At 53.4% G+C, this 7500-nt stretch overlaps 3 non-coding genes across 3 annotated transcripts in view; all 3 read left to right on the forward strand.

Annotated features, from left to right (window-relative positions):
• The first annotated feature begins 4887 nt into the window (after nt 1-4887).
• On the forward strand, nt 4888-6796 carry LOC126149968 (small subunit ribosomal RNA). The gene has a single exon (XR_007531222.1). It is a non-coding gene; the product is annotated as a small subunit ribosomal RNA (ribosomal RNA).
• A 352-nt stretch (nt 6797-7148) lies between these two features.
• On the forward strand, nt 7149-7303 carry LOC126149986 (5.8S ribosomal RNA). Its single transcript, XR_007531239.1, has one exon. It is a non-coding gene; the product is annotated as a 5.8S ribosomal RNA (ribosomal RNA).
• A 189-nt stretch (nt 7304-7492) lies between these two features.
• Nucleotides 7493-7500, forward strand: part of LOC126149985 (large subunit ribosomal RNA) — a 4222-nt gene continuing 4214 nt past the window's right edge. Inside the window, exon 1 of the ribosomal RNA XR_007531238.1 lies at nt 7493-7500. This exon is cut by the window's right edge and continues 4214 nt beyond it. This is a non-coding gene — a ribosomal RNA (large subunit ribosomal RNA).

The following is a 7500-nucleotide window of genomic DNA, read 5'->3' on the forward strand; positions in this document are numbered from 1 at the left end:
CACCAACCATACTGCCAAACCACAGCATCGCCATCTATGACAATGTGACGAAACCACATGCAATAGCCCCATCTACGCGAATCGGACGACACTACGTCCACCATGTCGCGCGCAACACGAAAACTAAATACCGCCATCTGCAAGTCTCCCGAAACATGACCTGCTGCACCGACGATACCGCCATCTATGAGACGCCACCCCGACTACGACATCGCTAGGTCCCACAGTACCCATTTTCCGACGCCACCCACAAAGCCTGCATAATCTGTCCACCACAGGAACCCGAACGCCAGTGCCTGCGTCGCACGAAGTAGTCAACCGACAATCACTCCACCCGCACCCGCACGTGCCCCACCCCAACCGCCGAAATCGCAACTCCAGCGGATGAACGGCGGACTCTTCCCGCACTCGTACGTTGCAATCCACCCCTATATCTTGCGTTTCACGAAGAGTTATATCCAATATGCCAAATTCCCGCTGTCCCTATACATGCTGTAAGTCTGTGCACACAATATGAACCACACATCAGCGAGACACTCTATCACACATTACTCTCTGCCTGTAACAGACACAGATACAATATGTAAGCACCAGCATGGACCAACGTCCGGTGCATCCTCTCCGCCACAGTACACCATCCACACTATGATAACCACACCAGGGGGTCCAATTCTAAAATAGAATATCCCACCCGTCCGACATCCACAATTGCTCAGATAAGCCACCAACACCCACACATGTCCTACACAGGGGTGCACCCAACACCACCACACTGCCTCCTGTTACGGCACAGAAACAATGGCAGGAATGAATCACACAGGTCTGCCGCTCCCTTGCCGCAACCACAGACGCGGCGCGCCTCCAGTCACGAGCGAAAAGCGCATCCTGACGAGACATAACTGCTGTGACATACTGAAGCTGCCTCAGACATTCACTTACAATGATCACTACCAACGAACCTCGGCCCCCCCCCCCCCCAACACACTCTCTTACCACGTTGTGTACTGTAATCCAACCCATTTCGCACCTTAACCTAACCCATTTTGCACCTTAACTTAACCAAATTCGTAACGCAATTTGTACCGCAATGTAACGCAATGTGTACCGCAATGTAACGCAATGTGTACCGCAATGTAACGCAATGTGTACCGCAATGTACCGCAATGTGTACCGCAATGTACCGCAATGTGTACCGCAATGTGTAACGCAATGTGTAACGCAATGTGTACCGCAATGTGTACCGCAATGTGTAACGCAATGTGTACCGCAATGTGTAACGCAATGTGTACCGCAATGTGTAACGCAATGTGTACCGCAATGTAACGCAATCTGTACCGCAATGTAACGCAATTTGTACCGCAATGTAACGCAATTTGTACCGCAATGTAACGCAATTTGTACCGCAATGTAACGCAATTTGTACCGCAATGTAACGCAATTTGTACCGCAATGTAACGCAATTTGTACCGCAATGTAACGCAATTTGTACCGCAATGTAACGCAATTTGTACCGCAATGTAACGCAATTTGTACCGCAATGTAACGCAATTTGTACCGCAATGTAACGCAATTTGTACCGCAATGTAACGCAATTTCTACCTTAACCTAACCCACGTTGTGCCTTAACCTAACCCACGTTGTGCCTTAACCTAACCCACGTTGTGCCTTAACCTAACCCACGTTGTGCCTTAACCTAACCCACGTTGTGCCTTAACCTAACCCACGTTGTGCCTTAACCTAACCCACGTTGTGCCTTAACCTAACCCACGTTGTGCCTTAACCTAACCCACGTTGTGCCTTAACCTAACCCACGTTGTGCCTTAACCTAACCCACGTTGTGCCTTAACCTAACCCACGTTGTGCCTTAACCTAACCCACGTTGTGCCTTAACCTAACCCACGTTGTGCCTTAACCTAACCCACGTTGTGCCTTAACCTAACCCACGTTGTGCCTTAACCTAACCCAAGTTGTGCCTTAACCTAACCCAAGTTGTGCCTTAACCTAACCCAAGTTGTGCCTTAACCTAACCCAAGTTGTGCCTTAACCTAACCCAAGTTGTGCCTTAACCTAACCCAAGTTGTGCCTTAACCTAACCCAAGTTGTGCCTTAACCTAACCCAAGTTGTGCCTTAACCTAACCCAAGTTGTGCCTTAACCTAACCCACGTTGTGCCTTAACCTAACCCAAGTTGTGCCTTAACCTAACCCACGTTGTGCCTTAACCTAACCCACGTTGTGCCTTAACCTAACCCACGTTGTGCCTTAACCTAACCCACGTTGTGCCTTAACCTAACCCACGTTGTGCCTTAACCTAACCCACGTTGTGCCTTAACCTAACCCACGTTGTGCCTTAACCTAACCCACGTTGTGCCTTAACCTAACCCACGTTGTGCCTTAACCTAACCCACGTTGTGCCTTAACCTAACCCACGTTGTGCCTTAACCTAACCCACGTTGTGCCTTAACCTAACCCACGTTGTGCCTTAACCTAACCCACGTTGTGCCTTAACCTAACCCACGTTGTGCCTTAACCTAACCCACGTTGTGCCTTAACCTAACCCACGTTGTGCCTTAACCTAACCCAAGTTGTGCCTTAACCTAACCCAAGTTGTGCCTTAACCTAACCCAAGTTGTGCCTTAACCTAACCCAAGTTGTGCCTTAACCTAACCCAAGTTGTGCCTTAACCTAACCCAAGTTGTGCCTTAACCTAACCCAAGTTGTGCCTTAACCTAACCCAAGTTGTGCCTTAACCTAACCCACGTTGTGCCTTAACCTAACCCACGTTGTGCCTTAACCTAACCCACGTTGTGCCTTAACCTAACCCACGTTGTGCCTTAACCTAACCCACGTTGTGCCTTAACCTAACCCACGTTGTGCCTTAACCTAACCCACGTTGTGCCTTAACCTAACCCACGTTGTGCCTTAACCTAACCCACGTTGTGCCTTAACCTAACCCACGTTGTGCCTTAACCTAACCCACGTTGTGCCTTAACCTAACCCACGTTGTGCCTTAACCTAACCCACGTTGTGCCTTAACCTAACCCACGTTGTGCCTTAACCTAACCCACGTTGTGCCTTAACCTAACCCAAGTTGTGCCTTAACCTAACCCACGTTGTGCCTTAACCTAACCCAAGTTGTGCCTTAACCTGCTCTGTAATTGGCATATGACACGTTACATTAATCCAGTGTTGTCTAACCACAACCCTCTGAATATAGTTCGCTACTCGCACCGCCCACCCTCTTGTGTATCGTTTCATGTTCAACACTTCGCAAGTGTTGCTTACTTTTTACATGCTCCCGCTGTACACTGTAATGTGGACGACTGCAGGATGTACATCGCCCCCACCCTCCCCCCTGCCTTCGCACGCTGGTCGTTCAGGTGCTTGCGTGTTCAATGCCCTTCGCAGCTGTTCACTGGCATTCGCATGTCGAAGCGCTCAGTCTACGTCGTGGTACGGCCTGTGTCCACTGTCCGCTGATGTCGTAAGCTTAACCCTCACATTGTACTGCACATAGGTCCGTATGTACTGCATGATACGCTGTGGCACATGTGTGACCGTACAACGACTGCGCCCAACAACAGCGAACCATACGGTCCAAATGTTGTGCACTCAGCCACGTGCCGTCTCCCCATAACAGCTACATTGCAGTGTGGTACGCCATAGAGACGTGTGGGATTAACGGACGCCCTGGATGGCGATCAGCATGAGCCGTCTGTTGATGTAGTGGCGCGTGTATTCAAACGTAGTCGTCTCTTCTCACACAGTGTGATAGCATGGTGCACCGCGTTCCACATCTGCGACATGGTACAGATGCTGGTTGACAGTCGGTCTCGTAATGGACATCGCATACGTAGGGGGCCACCTCCCACGTGTTCTCTAGTCGTGCACATTTTGTTGCGTGTATGTGGGCAGACGTAGTGTGTCGTGACACCTAACAGACAGGTATGCAATAATCGTTGCATTTGCAAACTGGGATGGACGTCTACGTTTGCTGGTGACGTTACGCAAATGAACAACTGGTAAACCCATTGTGGTGCGGTTGTTGTTGCTGGAGGTAAATCAGTAAGGGCAAATCTGTGTGTGAAGCGATACGCGGCGGTGGCTGGGTGGGACCGTCCCCGGCCGGTGAGGGGGGGCCGCCCGGCGTGCTGGCCGCGCGGTGCGTGGGCGCACGCGCTACAGCCGGCTGGTGGGGGCGCCCAGTGGCAGGCGCGCCGGCCGACGGACGCGGCAGGCGGCGCAGCTGCGCGCCGGGGCACCCTGCGCGCGGCGCCGGGCGGCCAAAGTGGGTCCTCGCGGGCCCGGTGCGAAGCGCGGTGGACATCTGCAGTGTGCTGGTCCGACTGAGGACTGTGTGCGTTGAGGATGCGCCGCCGCCCGGCACTCGGCGCCGCGACGCCGTCTGCTGCTCGGTCGCCCCAGCGGTTCTCGCTGGTGGTTTGTATCGCAGTTGTGCAGACGTGTTGGCACGTGCGCTGTGCTGGGAGAGTTCGCTTCGGCACCCACGTGGGGCCTTTGCCCTTCTGTGGCGCTGGCGTTGGAGCTGCCGGTCACCGTAGGTGGCGCGTGTTGTCTCCCGCCGGCAATGCCACGACAGCACGCTCCCGGGCCTCTGTCGGCAGCGGCAAGCTCAGTTGGGAGCACGGGTGGTCGCACCTAAAGCGTCTACTCGCCTAACTCCGGGCGATTGCGCCTCTCTCGAACCCGACCAAGTACTTAGGACGGCGCTGCGCGCCGCCGGGACCTGAGAGGGTTTCGAGGTGTATTGTGCAGGGGAGCTCAGCCTCCTCCTGTTTGCAGAATAATTGAGCGGACGCTTGCGTGTTCGCGCGGGCCCCTGGGACACACTCCCGGGCGGCCGGCTGCTCAGCTCTAGTTGACGCAGCTCCCTGGTTGATCCTGCCAGTAGTCATATGCTTGTCTCAAAGATTAAGCCATGCATGTCTCAGTACAAGCCGCATTAAGGTGAAACCGCGAATGGCTCATTAAATCAGTTATGGTTCCTTAGATCGTACCCACGTTACTTGGATAACTGTGGTAATTCTAGAGCTAATACATGCAAACAGAGTCCCGACCAGAGATGGAAGGGACGCTTTTATTAGATCAAAACCAATCGGTCGGCTCGTCCGGTCCGTTTGCCTTGGTGACTCTGAATAACTTTGGGCTGATCGCACGGTCCTCGTACCGGCGACGCATCTTTCAAATGTCTGCCTTATCAACTGTCGATGGTAGGTTCTGCGCCTACCATGGTTGTAACGGGTAACGGGGAATCAGGGTTCGATTCCGGAGAGGGAGCCTGAGAAACGGCTACCACATCCAAGGAAGGCAGCAGGCGCGCAAATTACCCACTCCCGGCACGGGGAGGTAGTGACGAAAAATAACGATACGGGACTCATCCGAGGCCCCGTAATCGGAATGAGTACACTTTAAATCCTTTAACGAGTATCTATTGGAGGGCAAGTCTGGTGCCAGCAGCCGCGGTAATTCCAGCTCCAATAGCGTATATTAAAGTTGTTGCGGTTAAAAAGCTCGTAGTTGGATTTGTGTCCCACGCTGTTGGTTCACCGCCCGTCGGTGTTTAACTGGCATGTATCGTGGGACGTCCTGCCGGTGGGGCGAGCCGAAGGCGTGCGACCGCCTCGTGCGTGTTCGTGCGTCCCGAGGCGGACCCCGTTGAAATCCTACCAAGGTGCTCTTTATTGAGTGTCTGGGTGGGCCGGCACGTTTACTTTGAACAAATTAGAGTGCTTAAAGCAGGCAAGCCCGCCTGAATACTGTGTGCATGGAATAATGGAATAGGACCTCGGTTCTATTTTGTTGGTTTTCGGAACCCGAGGTAATGATTAATAGGGACAGGCGGGGGCATTCGTATTGCGACGTTAGAGGTGAAATTCTTGGATCGTCGCAAGACGAACAGAAGCGAAAGCATTTGCCAAGTATGTTTTCATTAATCAAGAACGAAAGTTAGAGGTTCGAAGGCGATCAGATACCGCCCTAGTTCTAACCATAAACGATGCCAGCCAGCGATCCGCCGCAGTTCCTCCGATGACTCGGCGGGCAGCCTCCGGGAAACCAAAGCTTTTGGGTTCCGGGGGAAGTATGGTTGCAAAGCTGAAACTTAAAGGAATTGACGGAAGGGCACCACCAGGAGTGGAGCCTGCGGCTTAATTTGACTCAACACGGGAAACCTCACCAGGCCCGGACACCGGAAGGATTGACAGATTGATAGCTCTTTCTTGATTCGGTGGGTGGTGGTGCATGGCCGTTCTTAGTTGGTGGAGCGATTTGTCTGGTTAATTCCGATAACGAACGAGACTCTAGCCTGCTAACTAGTCGCGTGACATCCTTCGTGCTGTCAGCGATTACTTTTCTTCTTAGAGGGACAGGCGGCTTCTAGCCGCACGAGATTGAGCAATAACAGGTCTGTGATGCCCTTAGATGTTCTGGGCCGCACGCGCGCTACACTGAAGGAATCAGCGTGTCTTCCTAGGCCGAAAGGTCGGGGTAACCCGCTGAACCTCCTTCGTGCTAGGGATTGGGGCTTGCAATTGTTCCCCATGAACGAGGAATTCCCAGTAAGCGCGAGTCATAAGCTCGCGTTGATTACGTCCCTGCCCTTTGTACACACCGCCCGTCGCTACTACCGATTGAATGATTTAGTGAGGTCTTCGGACTGGTACGCGGCATCGACTCTGTCGTTGCCGATGCTACCGGAAAGATGACCAAACTTGATCATTTAGAGGAAGTAAAAGTCGTAACAAGGTTTCCGTAGGTGAACCTGCGGAAGGATCATTACCGACTAGACTGCATGTCTTTCGATGTGCGTGTCGTGTCGCGCAACACGCTACCTGTACGGCAGCAGCCGTGCGCCGCGTGCGGAACCACGCGTGCCTCTCAAAACTAACTGAAAAATGTTGTGTGGTACGAGCGCTGAAGCTCTGGAGCGGCTGGCCTGCGGCACCTGGCGCCTGGCGCCGGTTTTGAATGACTTTCGCCCGAGTGCCTGTCCGCTCCGGTGTGGAGCCGTACGACGCCCATCGGCCGTGAGGCCGTTGGACACAGAACGCTGGAACAGGGGCCGTCAAACGCCTCAGTCCCGCCTATGCAACTGTTTTGAAAGAGACAGTGGAAACTAAACAAAAAAGATCACCCAGGACGGTGGATCACTCGGCTCGTGGGTCGATGAAGAACGCAGCAAATTGCGCGTCGACATGTGAACTGCAGGACACATGAACATCGACGTTTCGAACGCACATTGCGGTCCATGGATTCCGTTCCCGGGCCACGTCTGGCTGAGGGTCGGCTACGTATACTGAAGCGCGCGGCGTTTGTCCCGCCTTCGGAGACCTGGGAGTGTCGTGGCCGCCTGTGGGGCCGGCCGCGTCTCCTTAAACGTGCGATGCGCGCCCGTCGCCTGGCGGTTCGCATACCGGTACTTTCTCGGTAGCGTGCACAGCCGGCTGGCGGTGTGGCGTGCGACACCTCGTACAACGACCTCA

Source organism: Schistocerca cancellata, unplaced genomic scaffold, assembly GCF_023864275.1.
Source record: "Schistocerca cancellata isolate TAMUIC-IGC-003103 unplaced genomic scaffold, iqSchCanc2.1 HiC_scaffold_961, whole genome shotgun sequence".
Taxonomy (NCBI): domain Eukaryota; kingdom Metazoa; phylum Arthropoda; class Insecta; order Orthoptera; family Acrididae; genus Schistocerca; species Schistocerca cancellata.